This window comes from Loxodonta africana, chromosome 12, assembly GCF_030014295.1.
Source record: "Loxodonta africana isolate mLoxAfr1 chromosome 12, mLoxAfr1.hap2, whole genome shotgun sequence".
Taxonomy (NCBI): Eukaryota; Metazoa; Chordata; class Mammalia; order Proboscidea; family Elephantidae; genus Loxodonta; species Loxodonta africana.
Window position 1 is genome coordinate 68709620 of NC_087353.1, and position 22770 is coordinate 68732389.

General features: G+C 48.1%; 1 long non-coding RNA gene across 2 annotated transcripts; it reads left to right on the top strand.

The window, feature by feature from the left end:
* Positions 1–84: 84 nt before the first annotated feature.
* LOC135232966 (uncharacterized) lies at positions 85–22400 on the top strand. 2 transcript variants are annotated; one of them, XR_010323641.1, is made up of 3 exons: positions 85–429; positions 17238–17422; positions 21854–22400. It is a non-coding gene; the product is annotated as an uncharacterized LOC135232966 (long non-coding RNA). The 2 variants fall into 2 exon arrangements; XR_010323640.1 differs by having other exon boundaries at positions 85–365.
* The last annotated feature ends 370 nt before the right edge of the window (positions 22401–22770 follow it).

Below are 22770 nucleotides of genomic sequence, written 5' to 3' on the forward strand. Positions count from 1 at the left end.
AGCCCCCGCCCCGGGCCGGCCGGAGGGCGCGGGGCGGGGGGTGGGGGGGCGGGGGCCGGGGGCGCGGCTTTGTGGCGGCCGCGGACCGCGGAGGCCGGTGCAGCCCGTGGGCTCAGCTCGCTCTGCAGGGAAGGCTTGTCTACGCCCCCCGCCCGTAACTCGGTCTGGTCTGGGGAGGGGGGGAATTTGTTTTTTCTGGAAGTACCCCCCCACCACCACTGTGGTGAAGAATCTGAGGCTGGGCTCCAATCGAGGCGGAGGCTGCAGGGCCCGCGGGGCGCCCCCCGCTCCGCACACTCCTCCCTGGAGCCCTGGAAGGCGCAGCCCCGGGGGGCCCCCCTGCACCCTCGGAGGAGGCAGCGGCGGTGAGTCGGCCCCCTTTTTCCTGCATGGCACCCCTCTTCTGGGCCAGGGCAGGGGCCGCGGCAGGTGGGTGCCCAGGTCCCCCGAGCTAAGGGGGTGTGGGGCGGCTGCCTGGAGGGTGGGTGGGGACAGGCACGGGGAGGTGGCGGCGGGGGCAGCGCACCGCTCTCCCGGGACCCGGCGGGAGACGCTTGTCTGGACTGTGGTCCCCCGAGGCGGCGGGGCGGGCCGCCCCCTGTCCCCTCCTTCGCTCCCAAGAGGGGTGTGTTAGGCAATTAGGTGGGATCGGGGCGCGGCTGCCGCCCACCTCTCTTGGGCTGGGAATTGGGAATTAATGAGGTGTCTGAGAGCCAGCCACCCCACCCCCACCCCGGAAAGCCGGTGAGGGAAACTGACTCGCTGCGTGACCCCGATATCAATGCCATGCAAAGAGCAGGCCGCCCGCTCGCCCGGCTGCCCCTGGGCCGCCGCGCCCGCGCCTCCACGTGCGCCCGGGCAGGGCTGGCGGGGTCCGGGGGTCAGCTGGAGCCTGCGGGGGTCGGGCGCTGGGCGCGTCCGGGATAGCAGGGGAGGACAGTCCCCAGGGAGTCACCACCTCCCCAAAGTAAAGTTGGCCGCCCCCTCCCCCGCCAGGAGCCGGCGGCCATAGCACGTTGGCGTTAGCTTTTGCACGGCCGGAGTACAAAACTAATTTCCGGGGTGCTGCTCGGGGTGTCAGGGCCCGAGACGACACAAAGTTGCTGTGGCAAAAGTTAGGGAAGAAAAAGAAAAAAAAGCATTTGGGTTTTTCTTTCGTGGGGGGGAGTGGTGTTTCTGGTTTCTCCTGCTTCCAGTCGTCACCAAGGGGAGCGTTGGAATGTGCCGCTCCGATCCTCTGAGGACACATCCATATTTATAATTTATTTTTAGGAGAAGTTGTGAAAAAGGGAGGGGGGTTAAAATAGTGGGGAAAGGTGTGTGTGTGGGGGGGTGGCTTTTCCAGAACCCAGAGGCTAATTGAGCTATTAAAATGGAAATAATTTTCCCCCAATCTCGGTAAGCAGCAAATTTGACTTGAATGAGAGACAATTAAGGGCACAAATAACTAAACTTTAGCTGAAGATGGAGTGAGGGTTTTGGACCTGTAAGACGCACCCGTTTTGGGATTGGCTAAGGGACATTTTGGGCACCTCGGGTCTTCTCTGGGGAGCTATCAGGTCAGACTGTGGGATGACTGCCCTTGGGAGGGGAAAAGACACTCCACTCCATGGGGTGAGCAGATCCACCCCGCTCCCTTCTGCCTCGACCCTGCATGAAAATCCAGTAATGATTCCTTTAATTATCCAGGATTCTCCAAAATCCTGCCCTCAAGACAGCCTGCCCAGTGCAGTGAGCCTGTGCAGGGGAACCCACTTCTTTAGGCTTTGGAGGCTGTGGTCCCAGAATCGGGGTTTTGAGGGCAAGATGAGTTTTTGTTTTATCCAACTGGCCCACAAAGTCCCGCTTTTGGGGTCATTCGAAACAGCGAAGGATTCGGACCCCAGCTGGCCCTGGAGGGTGAGGGAAGAGAGCTGACACCCCAGGCTGCCCATCTACCACCAGCTAGGGAAAAAGGAGAGGTTGGCTGCTTTCTGCAAAAGGGAAAGGGCAGGGGAATAGCCTTACACGTGTGTGGTTTTCAGTTTGCTGACCTGCTGTGTTTTCCAGGGCTTTTCTCCTTGGAAGGCCAAAAAGATGTCAGAAGGCGAAAGTACGATTTTGCCCCCAATAGTTTAATGAGATGTTTTAGTGAACCGGATTTGAAGGGACACGCGACACATGTGCAGTTGTGTCAAGCGTTTAAAATCCCCCAAATAAAACACTACTGAAGTCAGGAATGGTAATTACATTAGATTTGCCTTTACATCTTGTCAAAGGAGCAACACTTTACCTGCTTCCACCTGGAATTGTGATTTCTTGCTACCTCGCTATATGTTGTTTTATAGGAAAGTCTGGGTAATGTCTTCATAGGAAGTCTTTCTCTGCTGGGGGTACAAATGCCCCGTCCAGAACATGAACCTTTTACATTGTATTAATTTACACACACACACACATCCCAGCCTTCTGGTTGTAACCTCTATAGACATCTGCACACCCAAAGTTATTTGCAAACCTGGATTTAAATCAAAGGTTCCCAGCAGGGACCAGAAAAGTGAGCTGTAGCTGAAAACACTTTTGAACACAGAGTCCTTGATATAAGATTCAGGGTGCGATATCCATGGCACAGGTACACACAGTTGACATTTGTGCTCCAGGCTTTGGCAGAAACAGTTCTTGACTTCCAAAGTTCTTTCTCTTTGTTACGGGGCACGATGAAACAGCACGATTTTCAGTGGCCTGAAATTCCAACGTGGCTCATTGAGGGAGAGTTGTCACGTTGTGAATTGTGTTTGTATTTTGCTGAATTTACACCCTCCTCGTAGCACCTGAGAGAACTGGCTGTCGAATCGTATTTGTTTTGCTGAAGGAGGCTATCTCACGAAATTAGCCTTTAATGATACTTGTACAAATAGCGTGTTGTACATGAGTTAACGAGGCTCGCACAGTGAGTGTTGCGCCAACATCCTGAGCTATAATCGAGGCGATGAAGCCGAACGGTAAAATTACTGAATTGTTAAGTGTGGAAAATCAGACAGAATGTAGGGCTAAATGTGACATGATTTCTGCTTTAATGCCAGCATTTGTAACAGCACAGTATTGCTTATATTCAGCCCTCTGAAACCGGCATGTAATTATGAATATATTTAGCTAACTTTTCCCCCCTCCCAGTCTGGAAACAGGCACAGTAGTATGGTGAAGAGATTATAAATCAGTGTTTTGCAGTAAGAAGTTGTCATTAATTCAGCAAAGAATCACAGCTCCTTTTTATATTCTTACCACCACCACCACCACCACCCCTCACCCAATAAGAAAAAAATTCCCTGTGGAACTGCTGAATACATTTTGGCTTTTTTCCTTTTGCCTCTCTGTGTGAAATTTCATTAAGCAGTTGCCGTTTTTCCCCCAAAGAAGTGTGGATTTATGAAAAAAGGAAAAACAGCAACTTTGAATTTAGTTCCTAGCAATACACAAGCCATAGCTAATCTCATAGGGAAAAAAAAAAAATCTTTTGATAGAAAAGAATTGGGTCTAGCTGAGGGTAAAATATTTCGAGGTGTGCTGCAACGAAAAAATACTTCCTTAAAAATAAATCATGTATTTATGACTCAAACCAAAAAAAGTTGGAAAAGTCCCTACAAGGGAACACTCCTTCTGTTTCTTCTTTAGCCTTACATTAATTAAGAACAGAAGGAAGATTCTTTCCAGATAAACTTATAGCTTCCTAATAGCAGATCAATTCCATCCACCTCCTTTAATTTGGATTAAATAATTTGGATATAATAAATGCGGCTATTTTAGGCATGAGGCTAGAAATTAGTCTTATAGGAAAAGTTAAGGAAAAATTGGCACTTAGAATCCCTTGCCAGAAAAGACTTGCACATACAAACTAAATGAAATGTTGTTGATCAGAGTTACTTTCAACTCGATTTTTTTTTCTTGTCCTGCATCCCAAACTCAGCAAAATGTAAAGACATTTTTGCTTCTTATATCTGGAATGAGATGAAAATAAACCCCACAAAAACACCGACACCCACAAACATGATTTAAACCACCATGGAATTTTCAGGCCTAGTAGCCAAGCAAGCTTTTCAGGGAAAGGCGTGGATGTTGAAGAAAGTGAATTTAGAAGGAATAGACAGGCGTTCAAGGGTTCTCCATCAGCCCCCCCACCCATCGTTTTTCCCGGTCTCTTCAAAGCAACCAGTGTTCAGATGCTGTTTTTGCAGCATCCCCAATTGTAGGTGACATGTGCAAATATTTACAAAGCTTTAAAAAAAAAGTTTCTAATTTTACATCATCTTACTTATATGAAGCATCTGAGTTTAAGGAACCACAAAAGAAAAAAATTTTTTTCCCGATGTCCCTGACTGGCTTCACAACTACATAAAGACAGACTCACCTGAATGAAAACTCCTGATGCCAGTGTCTCAAGAAGCCATTTTAAAACTGCATTGGGAAGACAGGAGGAAGGGGGCACATTTAGACTTTTCTGGAGGCTTTCGGCTGGGCAGAGAGGAGTTAGTGATTGACTGGGGCCTTAACTTAGCCGTGCCGTGTGGTGTGAACGTTTTCTCGCAGAACTGCAAAAAACTACGTTCTCGCTGGAGTCAGGCTTAAGATTAGTGCCTGGGCCTGTGGGCACCTTTGCCAAAAAACAGTCTGAACCGCTGCCAGCTGAGGTCCAAATGTGGCCTTTTAGCCAGCACTAGAGCCCAAACAAGACCCAGACAGGTGCCTGGGGTCTGTCCTCCTGAGATTCGGCTTGTAGCAGTTCTTGGCGAGAAAGTGGGTATTTGGCTCCTGAAGGCAGCCTCCCCAAAGACTCTCCAGGGTTCAATATTCCGGTTGCCACGTCGACTCTGGTGAGGGCAGAACCCCACTTTGCTAAGTGCAGCCTCCCAAATGCCTAAAAGGAAACAGATCAGGATGTCCTGGAGGCTGGGAGCAAATCTGCCCTGCCTGAGAGCAACTGGGCTCTCAGAGATTGAGGAGCGGATCTGTGTTCTGGCAGCCCAGGCTGACGCCCTCTTGGCCCTCCAGCAACTTCTATTTGGGTGGGTGGAGGGAGGCGCACACTGGACCAGCAACAGAGCAGGGACCAAATTCTGAGCCACCTTGGGGTTAGCAGAGAAAGCAGCTGAGTGGGCGTTCCCAGGTGACACACCTGTTCGCCAAATGTGCCCACTGTTGGGTGCCCGGAGCGGTGCCCACCCTGAGTCATGTGAACCCGCAGGCCTCCCCTTTGACCCCGGTAACCAGACTCCTGGCCACCAAGGCCTTGTGGGTTCCTGATTATATCTTAGAATGGCATGAAAAGGGCCAAACCGGACACTGTAGGCCAGGCCATATTTCGCCTCAGGTTCACCGGGGAATTTTTCAGGTGCTACCTGAGAGAGAGGAGATCCAAGCAGCCTTTGCTGAGAGTTACATGGCAAGTGTAGAGTCGCCCTTCACAGGCCTGGGTGAGGTGGTGGGCCTATTTGGTGGTGACAGACCGGGGCAGCTGCCCACAGGTCCTGCCAGAGGTTTGGGCCGTGCCATGGGGCCCGGGACCCAACAAGCGCAGGCGTTGGGTCTGTGGGGAAGGCTCTTGGCCCGGTTCTCACTGCCATCATGATAAGGTCACTTCCATTCACAGAGTAATGTACAGGGGCCATTCTCAGAGGCTTCTCTGCTGGTGATGGCCCAGTGTGATATGCTGGCCTGCTGAGTGAGTAACTCCACTGGCTGCCTGCCTCGGGTGTTCGGGTGTCAGCAACTAGGCAGGGTTAACCCCTTCCAGGCCCAGGGGTGCTGGCTGGCCTGGGGCCACCAGCCTGTAAGTTGAGGCCTCTTGGAGGTCCAAGGCCCTGGGGAGACACTGGCCTGGATTCCTTAATCCTAAAATGTTAGTGGCCTGCCTGAGACAAGGAAAAGAGAAGGCACCTTGGACCTTGGCAGTGACCCTCCCCCTCCTCTCTTTTTTTGTTTTATTTTATTGTGGTAAAATACGCCTAACAAAAAATTTGCCATTTCAACAATGTTCACATTTAGTGACATTACTGTGTTTATCATTTTGTTCAGCCATCACCCTTATCCGTCCCACATTTTCCCGTCACCCTTCACAGAAGCTGAGCGGTCCCTAAGCATCGAGCCTTCGTTTCCCCCTCCCTTCTGCCCACTCGCTGGAAGACTATGGCCTCTGTAACACTTGTCTCATCTAGATATTTTAAATAAGTGGGATTATATCTTAAAAAAATTTTTTTTTTTTTGGTAAAAGAAAATTTAAAAAAAATTTTTTTTTCCATTTTAACCACTTTTTAATGTACAATTCAGTGACTTTAATTACATTCGCCCTGTAGTACAGCCATCACCACTCTCCATTTCTAAAAGTTTTTCCTCACCTCCAACAAAAACTCAGTGCCCCTTCAGCAATAACTTCCCATTTCCCCCCTCACCCACTCCTCTACTTTCTGTCTCTATACATTTGTCTGTTCTAGACATTTCAGATAAGTGGGATCATACAATATTCATCCTTTTGTGCCGGACTTCATTCACACAGCATAGCGTCTTCAAGGTTCCTCCATGTAGCATGTATCAGGACTTCATTTCTCTTTATGGCTGAATAATACTCCATGAGTTTTCCCTTTTCACCTCGTCTGTGGTCACTCCCCCACCCAGGCCTTCAACCTTCAGTTGGTCTTTGGCTATGGAAAGAGCCGCATGCTTTCCAGACATTTTCCTCTGGGGCTCCAAGTCGTCTAATTTTTCCACATTCCAGAGGAAAAGCTATTTATGGATTATTTGTTCAATTAGATGGTTGATGACGGTTTGGGGTAGCTCTTTGGGGTCTTGGGGAAACGTCATAGACTCCTTCCAGTCCCCTGGCTTTAGGGAATAATTATTGGAATGATTTGGGAAACCTGCCCTAGGATTCCAGACCCTTGGTTTTCTGTGGGTAGAGGAAGGCAAGTCTGTACTGAAGCTACCGCCTCGGGACACATTCAGCCAACTAAGGAGAGAACGGGGTCCCTTTGGGGATCCTGACCGGAGCCGTCGTACACGATGAAAGCCTTCACTTGTTTAAAGTTTGCTCTAACTTTGTACATTTTTTCCTTTGTAGTTTTGGCTCTTGGTGTTCCAAGCGCCACCACTTCCTGCCCAGCTGGCTGGTTACCGCAGGGAAAATGAGGGACTTTTGGGGGCAGATGTGTTTCCATTCCACTATCATAATGCCCCTAAAAATCCTTATTGCTCTTGCAGTATTCCTCAGGGGTCTCTGGGCTGGCCTCGCTCGGCCATGAAAAACTGCAGCTCTGAGTTCCTCCAGCAACTAAAAGAAGAGAGAAAGGTGTTCCCCAAACTCCCAACACAGTTCCCCTGGCCCCTTTGTAGGGCTCCCCTTTCTGCACTCAGAACCGGTGACCATTATGAAAAATAAAAAGACGCCATCCACAGACATGGTTGGTAAACGTGCTTTTTGCCCTCCAGGGGCGGAACATGGAGATCAGGCCTGGGAAATAGGACGTCTGGGGTTTGTGACGGGAGGTGGAGAAAGTAGAAAAGAAACGAGTGTTACCTGTTTGACAAGGCGAATTTCACGTTCACAGTTCTGCCTGGTCCTTCTAGCCGGGCTTCTGGGATCTTCCCGTTGGCAGGGGGCCCTGAGCTCCACAGCTCCCTGAGGCTACCTTCCTGCTCTTTGCCTCAGTTTCCCTACCCACCAAGGGAGGGGTGACACCCCCTGCTTTGGCCTTAAAGCGTTCTTGGGTGGTACCTACTGGTTATAATGAGATCAAGTGATGGATAGGCTGTGAAGGTGCGTGGAAAATAGGGACGCAAAAGCATTAAACGTAGAAGGTGTTATTACTAATATTTACTAACACACATCTAATATGTGGAGACAACTCAGACAGGAGGGAGGGGCACAGCAGATAGTGAGCATGGGTTTCCGGTGTCAGCCAGGCCTGCGTTCCAGTCCAAGCTTTGCTATTCTCTTGCTGTGTCACGCTAGGCAAGTGACTCAACCTCTCTGGGCCCCAGTTCCTCATCCATGAAACCTTCGGCTTGGAATAGGAGCTCCCCAAGTCTGATAGGCACAACCACTTGATGATTTTAAGTGGTACATGGCTCAAGATGTAAATTACTTTAATAGATGTTTCTTTGCACAGCTAATGTCTATTTATAGCAAGTGGTTGTTTTTTCATTTAAGCTAGAGATAGAAGGGTCCTTTAAAAAAATTATATTGTAGGACTTTTTTTTTTTTTTCTTTTTAAAATATATTAGAGCGTATTTGAGGTTATCCCTTTTATGATGTTACTTTTTTAAAAAAATACACTTTATTTTTTAGATGACTTTTAGGTCTACAGAAAAACGGCCCAGAAAGTACAGAGAGGTGTCATATGCTCCCTCCTCCTCCTGGGCTCAGCTTCTCTTAACATCTTGCATTTGTGTGTACGTTTGTTACAACTGATGAACCAATATTGATACATTCGTATTAACTAGAATCTGTAGTTCATAGGAGCCCTGGTGGCGCACTGGTGAAATGCTCCACTGCTAATCGAAAGAAAAGTCAGCAAGTTGGAACCCACCAACTGCTCCTTGGCAGAAAGATGTGGCAGTCTGCTTCCATAAAGATTTACAGCCTTGGAAACGCTACGGGGCAGTTCTACTCTGTCCTGTAGGGTCGCTATGAGTCGGAATCCACTCAACGGCAACAGACTTGGTTTTTATTTTATTCTTTTTTTTGGTTTTGGTAGTTCACATGCCCTGTGGGTCTTGACAAATCCGTAACGTCAGGTGTCCACCATTACAGGATCTTGCAGAGTAGTTTCATTGCCAAGGGTCCCTTTTTATATCAATTTATGGTATAAAAAGAGGGGATTGCTTGAAAGAAAAATGTTAAGTAAATAATAGAACAGGTGGACTGAAGATGGGATGAATCAAGATGGTGATGTCGCTATGAGTTGCAATCAGCTCGATGGCACACAACAACCTTAGAATGCACGCCTGGCGACCTGCTTCTGAAAGGTCACACACAGGTGGCCACCATGAATCAGAATCAACTTGACGGCACAACAAGGACAGGTCAATTAGAAGTCCCTGGGTGATGCAAATGGTTAAGCACTTGACTACTAACTGAAAGGTTGGCAGTTAGAATCCACCCAGAGCCTCCTCCGAAGATAGGCCTGGCATTCTGCTTCCAAAAGGTTACAGCCTCGAAAACTCTATGGAACACAGTTCTACTCTTTATACGTGGGGTCACTATGCATTGGAATCAGCTAACAGGTCAAGTTGCTGGAGAATTCTTATGTTTCTCTTAGAAATTTTTGCACCTGTGTAGTTGGCATGCGGGGAAGGGGGGCTGGAGGGAAAGGGAGGTGTGGATTTTCGATTCAAATCCATGGATGGTTTCATCCATGACAACCTGGGTGTCACGTGTCTCTCTCTTGGGGTGGGGGATCTCAGCCCTTCCCTACTCACCAACACCAATAAGAAGGAAGGTGGCTTGTAAGCAGAGACCTCAGACCCCGCCCCGCCCCAAGCCACATTTCTGAGTTGTCCCTCATTTTTATTTATTTATTTTTTTCATTTTAGCATCATGATAATTCTCTTTGTGGCCAGGGCACCTCTCTGGGCCTCAGTCTTCTCTGTGAAATGGGGAGACTAAGAAGGCCCTGTCCCAGAGTGGTGTGTGCATTGCCGGGTTACCGGGGCTCAATGCAGGCATTATGGCACCAGCCCCCACAGGGTGGTGGTGGTTTTGCAGGGAGAGAGCAGCACTCCCAGCAGCAGGCACTGACTCTGGTTTCACTTTCTGCTGTGTCATGGGGTAGGGGGGAGGGTGGCAGCAGGGCCCAGCTGGCCAGCTGGGGCAGGCATGGGGCACTGAGAGGCCAGGCTGACAGCTGCGGGCCCAGCTGCCAGAGCACCCCAGGCCCGCTGCCGACCCCCACAGCCTGCCCACCCCCTAGGCCCTCAGAGTGCCCCCTAATTGCCACTGCCCCGCACAGGAGGGAGAGCCCCAAGTGACAAAAGCCAGGAGTGGGTGAGATGGTTTCTGCAGCTGTTGGGGACTCCAGAACCAAGTCGTTAAGCCACATGGGCTTGGAGTTGAGAGAACTGTGGCTGTTGATTCTCCCGTCAGATGGCTGTGGCTCAAGCCCTGCTTCCGCCCTTCGTTCACTGGGCAAAGGGTGGTGCAGTGCTAAGCACCATGCTAAGCCAGGTGACGCTGATGCAGCAGAGAGCAAGTATAGCCCCTGCCCTCATGGGGCTCAAAGTTGAGTCCAGGGTGACAACCCAAAGAGCAAGCAAGGAAATGAAAAATTACACGTCATGGTGGACGATCCACACTGAGTGCTGGGTTTAGGATTTCAGGGGAGGAGTGCATATGTGTGCAAGCTTGCGTGTGTCCACTCATGGAATGCACAAGTAGGTTAAAAACACAGAGCCTGGAGCCAGATCTCCTGAGTCTGAGTGTAGACTTTGCCACCAGCTGGCTGTGTGACCTTGGACAATTTCCTTCATCTCCATGTGCCTCAGTTTCACATTGCTTCAAATCATACCAACAGCACGTTGTTGTTGCTGTTAGCTGCGTCAAGTCGGCCCCCGACTCATGGCAACCCCACACACAAAGGAACAAAATGCTGCCTGGTCTGAGCCATCCCCGTGATTCGGACCGTTGTGATCCATAGAGTTTATATTGGCTGATTTTTCAGAAGCGTATTGGGAGGCCTTTCTACCTAGTCTCTCAGTCTGAAAGCACCACTATAACCCGTTCAGCATCATAACAACACCAAGCCTCCACTGACAGATGGGTGGTGGCTGCACCCGGGTCTTCCACGTGGAAGGCGAAAATTCTACCACTGAACCTTCACTGCCCTCTGCGTACATCACAGGGCTCTGGGGAGGATGACATAAATGATCATCTGTAAAGAACTAAGGACAGGGCCTGGCACTATGTGCTATGTAAGTGTCAGCTATTACATAAGGATAATAAAGTGTGAACTATTTTTGTAAGGGAAAACCCTGGTGGCATAGTAGTTAAGAGCTACAGCTGCTAACCAAAAGGTTGGCAGTTCAAATCCACCAAGTGCTCCTTGGAAACTTTATTGGGCAGTTCTACTCTGTCCGATAGGGTTGCTGTGAGTCAGAATACTCTTGACAGCAATGAGTTTGGTTTTTGGTTTTTTTTTAATTATTGTAAGAGGCAATGGGACCTTCACAGCAGGCCAAGAACATCAGTGTGATATCGTTGAGCCTCTAGAGCGTGCTAAGAGCTTTCCGTGCCTCATCTCACTTAGCCACAGCCCGGTCCTCAGGTGGGCATCGTCAGCATCTCCTCATTCACATGAGGAAACTGAGCTCAAGCAGGTGAAGACATATGTCTAAAGGATCCAGCTGGAAAGCCGTTTGACCCCAGATCCAGGAGTGGTTTCATGGGCGTGCGCCTCATGCTTAGAAGGGTTTAATGTTCTGCTGTCGCCGTCTTAAATTCTTAATGATTTTGGAACCAGGGGTCCTGAATTTTCATTTTGCATAGGTCCCCCACAGATCCTGCCTAGATCTAACTTACTCCAAAGCTGTCACTCAGTTGCTCTCATTGATACAGCCAGGGCCACAGTCATTTTTCAATTAATCAGTACAGCGTTTAATAAAAAAAACAGTTGCCACTGAGTTGACTCTGACTTGTGGTGGCCCCATATAGGTCAGAGTACAACTGTGCTCCATAGGATTTTCAATGGCTGACTTTTTTGCAAGTGGATTGCCAGCCCTTTTTTCCAACATGCCTCTGGGTGGACTTGAACTTTCAACCTTTTGGTTGAAAGCAAGCATGTTAACTGTTTGCACTAGCCAGGGATTCCACTGCCATCAAGTCGATTCTGACTCATAGTGACCCTATAGGGCAAGGTAGAACTGCCCCATGGGATTTCCAAGGCTGTGATCTTTACAGAAGCAGACTGCCACATCTTTCTTCCATGGAGCAGCTGGTGGGTTCGAACCGCTGGCCATTTGGTTATCAGCCAAGTGCTTCAACCACTGCACCACCAGGGTTCCTTAGAATGTGTAGTCACCAAAACCAAACCCGTTGTTGCTGAGTCCGTTCTGACTCATAGTGACCCTATAAGACAGAATACAACTGCCCTATAGGGTTTCTAAGGAGCAACCGGTGGATCCAACTGCTGACCATTTGGTTAGTAGCTGAGCTCTTAACCACTGCACCACTGGGGTTTAGTAGTAGGGCTAAAATCCTGGGGGAGAGTTTTTAAGACTCTCTGTAGGATGGAATTGCCCAAATGTCTATTTGTCTGTCTGTTGTCCCCGTTAAGAGGCAAGCAGGGGCAGATGCTGAAGGCAGGTCCACAGCTCATTCCTTGTTGTATCCCAGGCTTGGCAGATACTAGATGCTCAGTTAATATTTGTGAAAGCAAATGAATTAGAGGCTGCTGTATCTCCTGAGGGAGCTCTGGTGGCATAGTGGTTAAAGGGCTCATCTGCTAACCGAAAGGTCAGTGGTTCGAATCCACCAGCTGCTGAGGGAGAAAGATGTGGCAATCTGCTTCCGTAAAGATTTACAGCCTTGGAAACCTAATAGGGCAGTTCTACTGTGTCCTAGAGGGTTGCTGTGAGTTGGAATTCACTCGACGGCAATCGGTTTGGTTTGTTTTTTTGGTATCTCCCGAACCAAACCTATTTAAATAACACCTTCTGGGGACTCAGGTTGTAAGTGGGGCAGTGTCAGCCTTGGCTACCCCAGCAGGCTTCTAAGGAGCCCCTAAAGGGTGTACAGACACAGGTCTCTTCCACCCCCTGCCCCGACAGAGAGCACCCTGCGTGCCAACACCTTGTAGCAGATTATTGTTTAACTGGTTCTGGTGGGAACATGGAGACAGCGCAGGTATTTAAAGGCATATACGAGCCTGGATTCAGGGGTGCCTGTGAATGGGGAAGACACACGGGACAACTGAAAAAATGCTCAGGCTTTTTCCTTTGTAGGTTCAAGTCCCAGCCAGGGACTGGGGGACACCATTTCCTGGGCTGTTACATGAGACGGTTTGGATTAAAGATCCTCTTCCCTCCAAAATTAGAGTTAGTCTACACTCTCAAAGCTCCAAACTATATGTTACTAAGAAGCAAAGAATCATTTCAAAAACATTTAAGATATTTATAACAATGATAAAACGTTTAGACATTTTTTTGCCAGCAATTTGCACAGGCATTTTCTCCATTGCTTCAGATAACAGCCCTACGATTTAGGAGCTGTTTTCCTTATTTTCTAAATCACATCATGTTACTGCTGGGTGCCCTCAAGTCGATTTTGACTCCGAGCAACCCCATGTGATGAAGCAGAACTGCCCCCTAGGGTTTTCTAGGCTGTAATCTTTACGGGAGCGGACCATCAAGGCTTTCTCCTGCAGAGCCACCGTGTGGGTTCGAACTGTTAGCAGCTGAGTGTTTAACCATTGAGTTACCACGGCTCCTAAATAACCTCATCACCACCACTGTATATTGAGTGCTTTGTATGTACCAGGCACTTCACATGTATGAAGTCATTGTAGCTGCACAAGGAACATATAAGGGAGGTACTGCTATGATCTCTGGCTTACTGATGAGGAAACTGAGGCTTAGAGAGATGAACTGACTTGCCCAAGGTCACCCACCCAGGCGTCATGAGCTAGGATTCAAGCCTGGGTCTTCCATCCCAGGAGTCAGCAAACTTTTTCAGTAGAAGGACAGTAAATATTTTAGACTTTGTGGGCCATGCAGTCTCTGTCACAGCTACTCAACTCTGCCACTGAAGTACGAAGACAGCCATAGACAATACATGAATGAATGACTGTGGTTATGTTCCAATAAAACTTTATTTACAAAAACTGGGAGTGGGGCTGTATTTGGCCCATAGGCCATAGTCTGCCTATGTCTCTCCCCGACCCCAAACCCTGCCCTCCATTTAGGAACTTGGCTCTTGCACCATTCCTCTGCCCTCACTCCCCCACCTGTGTGGATGGAATTAGGAGAGCCTGGAGGAATTGGGGCAGGGTCCAGTCAGTGTGAGATGGAAAAGAAACAGCTCTTCAGTGAGGCAGGACCAGCTACATAATCTGTGTGACTCAGGGTAAAATCAAAATGCGGAGCCCTTTGTTTGAAAATTATTAAGACGTTCAAGGCGGTGACAGAGCATTCAACCAAGTGTGGGGTCCTGTGCATAAGTCCTATGCCTGTGAGATCAGCCCTGCCCTGAGGCGGGCAAAGGGTGCCCAAGCAGAACTGATTCCTTGGACACAGGAATTTAGAGCCTTGGGTGATTGGGAGAGACATTAGCACCCCTCACCCCCAATCCCTGGAAAGGTTCCAAAGAATTTTGGGTCTCCCATGGCATGTGGGACGGGGCTCAAGCCAATTTCAGTTGAATCTCCAAAAATAAGATGACCCCAGCTGACATGTGGGTTGTAAGTACTTAGAAAAATAGCCATTTGTCTTTAGCTTTCTTCTCTAAAAGCTCACGGTTGTTTGGTTTGGCCACACGGTTTTGTCTTGTACTCTGAGTGGACTCTGATATCACAGCAAATGACAGGGCTGCAGACTGCAGAACAGAAGCCCTCTGGTTAGCAAACATTCCAGAACAGTGGCAGGACCAGGGATGCCCAAGAGGCAGGTGACCATGATGGACATTGCCAATCTACCATGGCACCCGATTTCTTCCAGCTCAGACAGAGCTCCATTATCCTTCTCAAAGGGTAGTCTCCACCAACCAAGTGAACTCTATTCCTTGTTCCTACCTCAACCCAAGAGCTTAATATCTGCTTTGCTCAGCACACCCAGAGAGTACCTCCAGTGTGTTGGGATGACACTCAAGGGTGCACTTATATTAACAGAGCCTTGTCACAAATGGGTATACAACACGACTCGGAAGGGGCGACGGAGGAAGACAGGGACTCACAAGGAGAGAACAGATAAGGGAATAGGACCTTGCAGATCTTCCCATTTCCTGCCCTGCCATTTGTTCATTTGTTCATTCATTCAGTCAACTATTTGAGTACCAGCTGTACACTGCTGTTATGTGCTGTGGAGTTGATTCCAACTCACAGTGACCCTATAGAACTGCCCCACAGGATTTCCTAGACTGTAATCTTCACAGGTCTCTTCTCCTGCGGGAGCAGCTGATTGGTTCGAACCACTGACCTTTTGGTTAGCAGCTCAGCACCTACCCTTTGCAGCAGCTTTAGGCACCGGTGACATCGGCATGAGCACTACAGGGGTTCACATAACTGATGTGGTTCCTGTCTCATGGAGCTTTCAGCAGGGAGGCAATAAGCAAAGAATGAAAAAACGTTTAAAATTCTATTAAAATAATGCAACGAACGACAACAGGTCTGAGTAAAGCCATGAACGTAGAAGCACAACCAGGAGAAGGCCCAGGAGGAAGCTTTTTTTTTTTCCTGCCAGCACTCTCTCCCTCACCTCTGGTAACAGACCTGGCCTCTGAGCCACAGGAGTAGAAATACGGCCAAAGTTAGACCCCTCTCAACAATCCTGTCTCGGACGCAGGATTTGCCCAGGCATAGACGCGTGACCCAAAGTGATCAATCACAGCAGCCCACTTTTCAGTTGGACTATAGTGATTGGTCCAGGTGTGGGCATGTGACTCAATACGACCAATCGCAGCAGTCCACTTCTGAGCGGGGCCATAATGACTGGCCTAGATATGGGTATGTGATCCAAGCTAGGCCAATCCAGAATTTTCCTAACTGGAGAAGGTGGGAACAGTAGTTTTTGACCCTTTCTGGCATCCGTAAGGAGGCGGGCTTGGCGCTACCCATGGGCCCAGTGATAAAGGCCAATAAACAGAGAAGGAGAATGGGAGATGGGGAAGGCGGGAGCATAACTGAGCCTCGGGTTCTGCAGCCTTCAAGATCCTGGTTGCCTGGTTCTCTTACCATCTTAGCCATTCGAGTGAATAAATCCCCTGTTTTACCTTGGTGAAATCAACTTAAGTTTCTGTTTGCGGCCCAAAGCGTCTTAGTTTAGGACCAGGGGACGGCTTCCCTCTTCGGGGATTGTGTGAAACTGGAAGGGGTGGGTTACCCTCAGTGTTCCTATTCTTATCCCAGTGTGTCCCGGGCACATCTACCCCTTGGTGGCTCCTAATTTACACTGAATCAGAGCTAACAACTCTCGCTTGGATTTCAAGCCCCGCCCGACTTTTGTAGCCTTTATCTCCTACCTTATCCCGCCACACCCACCTCTCCTCCCCCTGCCCCCCAGGGTTCCCTTCCCCTACCCTGTCCAGACTGCCCTCTGCCATGGACGGAGCATCGAGCATGCAAATTGCCTGACGTCTGCTCTGATGCCTACCACGTTACATTTGTAATGATTTGTTTCTGTTCTCCAGTAAGTGGGGACTTCAGAGATGGGATCCCAGGCCCTGTTCATCTTTGCACCCCAGCTCCTGATACATAGCAAGCAGGAAGTAAGCATAAGAGGGAGGGAGGCAGGGAAGGAAGAGACAAAGGATAGCTCATTCCTGCTTCCTAGTCTGGTCCAGCTGTATTAGCTTCCTTTGGCTGCCCACATTGGCAAGAAGAAAGTTCAAAGGTAGGTGAGTGGAATTAGATCCTGAATTGAGGTAAGTGGGCTTCTAGGTGCACCTGGGTGGGGTGGACATGGCCACCGAGGCCATCCCTGTCGTTTCTAGGGGATAAGCTGTCCAGGGAGTCCCTGGATAGTGCAAACCGTTAACACACTCAGCTGCTAATCAAAAGGCTGGAGGCTCGAGTCCACCCAGAGGCGTCTCAGAATTAAGGCCTGAGGATCTACTTCCAAAAAATCAGCCATGGAAAACCCTACGGAGCACACACAGGTCTACTCTGACACACATGGGGTTGCCATGAGTCAGAACTGACCCAAAAGCAACTGGTTTCTGGTTTTATAGGCTGTTCAGAGCTCTTGTTATTTGGGGTTTTATAAACAAAGACAGAGTTTGGGGAGGTGAGCCAGGACCCAGCGGAGAGCAGCATTGTGCAACTCTGTATTTATTTCTTTAGTGCGGGTAGAACTTAAATATGGTCCAAACATATTCTTCTTTTCATTTACACAAACAAATATGTTCCCAGGCTGACACCTCCAGTGCCAAGTTTCTAGTGGAAACAAAATTCTACTGTGAGATTATAAACCACTAGAGAGAAGAAGAGAATGGAAGAGCCACAGCGAGGTTAGCATTAAACATTCAGAACTGCGCTGCTGAGAGGGGTCTCTTTCTGTCTTGGTTGCAGATAAACCTGCCAGTTATTTCTGCAAAGGAAACGTGGAAGGCATGAAGGCCAGTGCATGGAAAACGCTCCGATTTTGATAAAAAGAGGCCGGCTCACCTTGGAAGCCTCCCTCCTGCCTGTCAGAAGATGCAAAGATGTTTCCAGTGAAGGGGCTGATGAATTGAGGGAAAAGAGACATGGCCAATGTGAGTTGTCTTTCAAGGGCTGTGGTAATATGAAACCAAATGACTTGAAATTGTTCCAGGAGAGGGGATTAAAGCAACATGTTATTTTGAGTGATTGCTTCATTTATTGAGCTGCGGCTAGATCTGTAATGAAATACAGCCTTTGTAACTGATAACCTCCTGCTACAATTGAACTTTGACAATTAAGGAATATTTGCTGAGGGTTTCTTTAGTACAGCTCGGAGTTTTTCACCTCTGTGGTAGGGTGCACTCATTTTCCAGTTGAGCTTTTAATTATTTTTTTAAAAAGAATGACAGGCTGGTGTTAAGAAAGAAAATAGGCAGCGTTTTATTGAGTGCTTTGACCGTGCCAGGCACTTTGTATACATTTCCTTTAATCCCAGCAACAAGGATCCCAGGTGGCTCAGTGGTTAAGCGTTTGGCTGCTAACTGAATAAAAGGTTGGTGGTAAGAACCCACCCAGCAGCTCCTCGGGTGAAAGGCCTGGCGATCTGCTTCCATAAAGATTACAGCCTAGAAAACCCCATGGGGCAGTTCTACACTGTCACATGGGGTCACTCTGAGTTGGAATTAACTCAGCGGCGCCTAACAACAACAACAATCCCGGCAACAGCCCAATGCAGTAACTCTTATTACTCTTTATTTTACAGATGTGAGGCTTGGAGACATTAAGTAACTTTCCAGAGTGGCGCTGTCCAAGAGGGTCGCTACTTGTGGCTATTTTGTGTAAATTAGGTGAAATAAAATAAAATAAAAATTCACTTTGTAGGTTGTATGAGTTCAAGTGCTCAATAGCCATGTAGAGCTAGAGGCTACCATATTGGATCGCACAGACGTAGATATTTATAAGAACTACAGTGGGGAGAAGAACGTGTATAACATCATTTGTTGTTGTTCATCACCACCGAATCGACTCCGACTCAACAGCAACCTTATGTATATAACAGAGCCTGGTCCTGAGCCTTCTTCATGATTGTTCGTATGTTTGAGTCCATTGTTGAGGCTATTGTCAGTCCATCTCATAGAGGATTTCCCTCATTTTCACTGACCCTCTACTTTATCAAACATGATGTCCTTTTTTAGCGATTGGTCTTTCCTGATGAAGTGTCCAAAGTTAGAGAGTCGAAGTCCAGCCATCCTCACTTTAAAGAACATTCTGGTTGTATTTCTTCTAAGACTGATTGGTTCATTCTTCTGGCAGTCAACAATATAGTCAATATTCTTGGTCAACACCACTACAGGATGCAATAAGAAAAATCAGACTGTGGGAAACTCTACAGAACAAACAGTTCAGTTTCCTCAACAAATAAACTGCAAGAGAAGAAAAAGGAAGAGTGGGGAGAACCTACAGGTTAAGAGAGATCTAAGAAAGTAATCAACAATGTATGAACCTTATTTAGATCCTGAATTTAACCAACTGTAAAGAAAACATGTATGACAGCCAGAGAAATTTGAACAGTGACTGGATATTTGCTGATATTAACAATTACTTTTAATTTTAATAGGTGATAAAAAGTCCTTATTTTTTTTTTGGAGTTATATACTGAAATATTTGCAAAATAAATTATTTTATGTCTGGAATTTGCTTCAAAGTAACATGGGTTGGGGGAGCAAGGGGTGGAGGTATAGATCAAGAATCGCCAAGAGTTAGTGACAGTTGAAGTTAGATCATGGGTAGCTGGGGTTCACTGTACCAAGTACACTCTACTCCTGTACATGCTTTAAATTTTTCATAATAAGAAAAAAAAGAAGTAAAGGCCACCCTTCTCTCAAGGATGTCGGAGTGGTCTGCCTACTCCATGGCTGGTGTCTTTGGGACCAGCCTGGGTAGCAGGCTTGAGATACATCCAAAAGGCTTGCATGGGCATGAAGGTCCAGCCAGGCCTGCCAGGGCTGCCTCCTGGATGGAGTTCCACAGGGAGGTATCCTGCCTCCCTGTACCCCTTCCCCCATCAGTCCTGGCCTCCCTTTGCACTCCATGGGGAAGTCAAGGCCACTTAGAGGAGAAAACAAGACTTGAATCAGACACAGGTTCAAATTCCAACTTCACCACTTATTGATAGGAACTTTCGCCTCTCTGAGCCTCAGCATTCCCATCTGTTAAAGGGGCAAGATGTGACCTCAACCAACTCAACAAATATTTATTGTGGGGGAACGGTGGCAAAAAGGACCTAGTCTCCACCTTGTGGCACTGAACTCTTGGAAGATGAAAGGCAATCTTAATAGTGTATATATTCTGTGAGAAGGTACATTTTGTGAAATTTGAGATGTTAGGGTGTTTAATCACATCCCAATTGTTTTGAAAATTGCAGTCACTACTTAGAAGATCTCATAACTCTCAGTCATACTGTTTCATTAACCAGAGTATCTACACTTTCCAACTACAGAGTATCTAGTTGTGCCAAACACAGAGAATGACATCACTTAACTTAGTCCTCACACTTCCATGAGGTAACAACTGTTACTCCCATTTGGCAGTAGATGGCCAGGCCTTTCTTCCGAGGTAACACGGGGTGGATTCAGTTAGTAGAGTGCAAACTGCCAGGTGTGGAGCCCTGAAGTGCTTTGCCCTGAGGCTGCACTGTTGGTTTGTGGGCCCTGTCTTCTCTACTGGGGATGGGGTGGGGGTGGGGGGTGACTCTGTGCTTTGATTAAGTTTTGAAATGGGGTAGCTGGGCCAAGAAATCAGAGCTACTAGGAGATCATAGAGCTCTCAGGGTGAACTTTATTTTCCAAATGAAGAAACAGTGGCCCAGAGAGGCCAAATTACTTGCCCAAGGCCACCCAGCAAATTAGCCTCTGAGCCCTCATTCTGTGTTCCAGTTGTTAAGAGAGAGAAGTTGTTAAGAGGAAGACCCATGCTGTGAGGGAAGCTGACTGCCCCATTTAAGGGTGTCCAGGTGTCCCAGTTTTCCAGGACTGAGGAATTTCCTGGGACTGGGGACTTACATTGCCAAAACCAGGCAAGTCCTGGGCAAACCAGGATGACTCGGTCCCCCTGTCCCACAGAAAACCAAACCAAACCCGTTGGCTTCAAGTTAATTCCGACTCATAACAACCCTGCAGGACAGAGTAGAATTGACCCATAGGGTTTCCAGGGAGTGATGGTAGATTGGAACTCCAGATCTTTTTTTGGATAGCAGCCAAGCTCTTAATCACTGCTCCACCAGGGCTCCTCTGTCCCATAGAGAGGCATCTTAATGGATATTTCCAGGAAACAAGGCCCTGGGATGGAGCTGGCCGGGGAGAGCTGTGAACACGGTCCTGTAGAAGTACCAGAGGCTTTCCCAACTGTGGTCCCCTGGAGGTGCTGCCCACATGTCATCTCAGCAGCCCCCAACGTGGTCCATCCATTCTCACCTTTCCTCACCCTCTCCAACCTGCTCTCCCCCGCAGCAGTCACTGTGCTCTTTTTGAAGTGAAATCTGTCACCTGTGCCCTAGTTTACAATCCTGAATGGTTTCCTGTGGCTTTAGGACAAACTCGAAACTTCGCAGGCCCAGGAGGCCCCTGATGGGCTGACCCCTGCCCCCCTACCCAGCCCTTCCCATAACCCCTCACCCCATGATGTTCCAGCCAGGACCGGGACAGCCCCTCTGCACGTGCAGTTCTCTTTGCTTGGCTCCGTCTTTTACCCCCTTCTCCTGAGGACACATACCTTCCAGATCTCAGTTTGAAGGCCACTTCCTCTGAGAAGAATCCTAACTACACCCTTCTCCTCCTGCCACAAACCTTTTCTTCCTAGTACCCGGCCCTTTGCTCCAGCAACCTGAGCTCTTGTTGTAATCACATAGCTCCTTGTAAGGTCCCTCGGTGGCTTGGTTTACACTGGACCTCTAACCAAAAGGTCGGTGGATTGAATGCAGCCTCTGGTGCCTTGGAAGAAAGGCCTGGCAGTCTAGTTCTGTAAGATGACAGTCACTGAAAGACCTATAGAGCACTGCTGTACTCTGGAACGCCGTGAGTCAGAATCTACTCAACAGCAATGGGCTCGAGGGTTAGCTATTTGTATGACTGATTATTAGTATCTAATAAAAGAACAAACAAATCTGTCTTGGAAGAAGTACAACCAGAATGCTCCTTACAAGCAAGGATGGCAAGACTGTGTCTCACATACTTTGGACATGTTGTCAGGAGGGATCAGTCCTTGGAGAAGGACATCATGCTTGGCAAAGCACAGGGTCAGTGGAAAAGAGGAAGACCCTCAACGAGATGGATTGACACAGTGACTGCAACAATGGGCTCAAGCATAACAACAATTGTAAGGATGGTGCAGGACGGGGCAGTGTTTTGTTCTGTCGTACATAGGGTCACTATGAGTTGGAACTGACTCGATGGCACCTCACAACAACAACAACCATCCCCTCTGCCACTTGACAGTCAACCCACAGGGGCAAGAATGGGTCTATGACATTCACTTCTGTTTTACAGCCTCAGACTCGGTGGTGACACAGGAATGACACTCAAGAAATTGTCATCGAATGGACCAGCCAATGTCACTTCCAACCATACTGCCGTCTGAAATTGCAGAAGCCCTCCACCTGCCACCCTAACCGCTACTTCCTGTGCCAGGCAGGCTCTGTCCATGATGTCATAATTCAGAAAACTATCCCAGATGTTATGGATAGAATGTGTCCCCAAAAATATGTTCGATAAATCCTAACCCCTATACCTATGGTCGTAATCCCATTTTGGAATGGGTTTTTTGTTATGCTAATAGGGCAGTTTTAGTGTAGGGTGTATCTTAAATCAGTCTCTTTTGAGATCTAAATCAAGCAGATTAGTTACAGAGAAGCAAGCAGAGATGGGGAAAGGTAGATACCACACCCCCTGAAGGTCACCAAGGAACCACGGGACTGGGAAGGCCTTTTCCCCAGAACCAACAGACAGAGAACACCTTCCCCTAGAGCCAGCACCCTGAATTCGAACTTCTAGCCTCCTAAACTGTGAGAAAATAAATTTCTGTTTGTTAAATCCACCCACTGTTGTATTTCTGTTATAGTAGCACTAAATAACTAAGACACCAGGAAGAGACTGGCAAAGAGGCTCCTGGGGGAAGATGTGGCAACCAGGATGAATGTAACTTTTCTTAATTATTGTACCTGCCTTAGCTCTGTTCATACCCCAGGTCCAGCACTAGCTTGGGGAAAAAAGTTAGCCCCAGAGTTTTAGACAAGAAAGCTTGCTAGATCCGTCTCTTCTCGTAATTAATGCTGGAAATATTTATTACCAGCCTTGGCTGCAAAGGTAATAATAAAAACGTCCAGTCTGATTACTCAGTTGCTAATTGCTTTCTTGGCTGTTTTTTTTTTTTTTTCCCCTTCCCTTTCCTTAATTCCAAGTTCTTC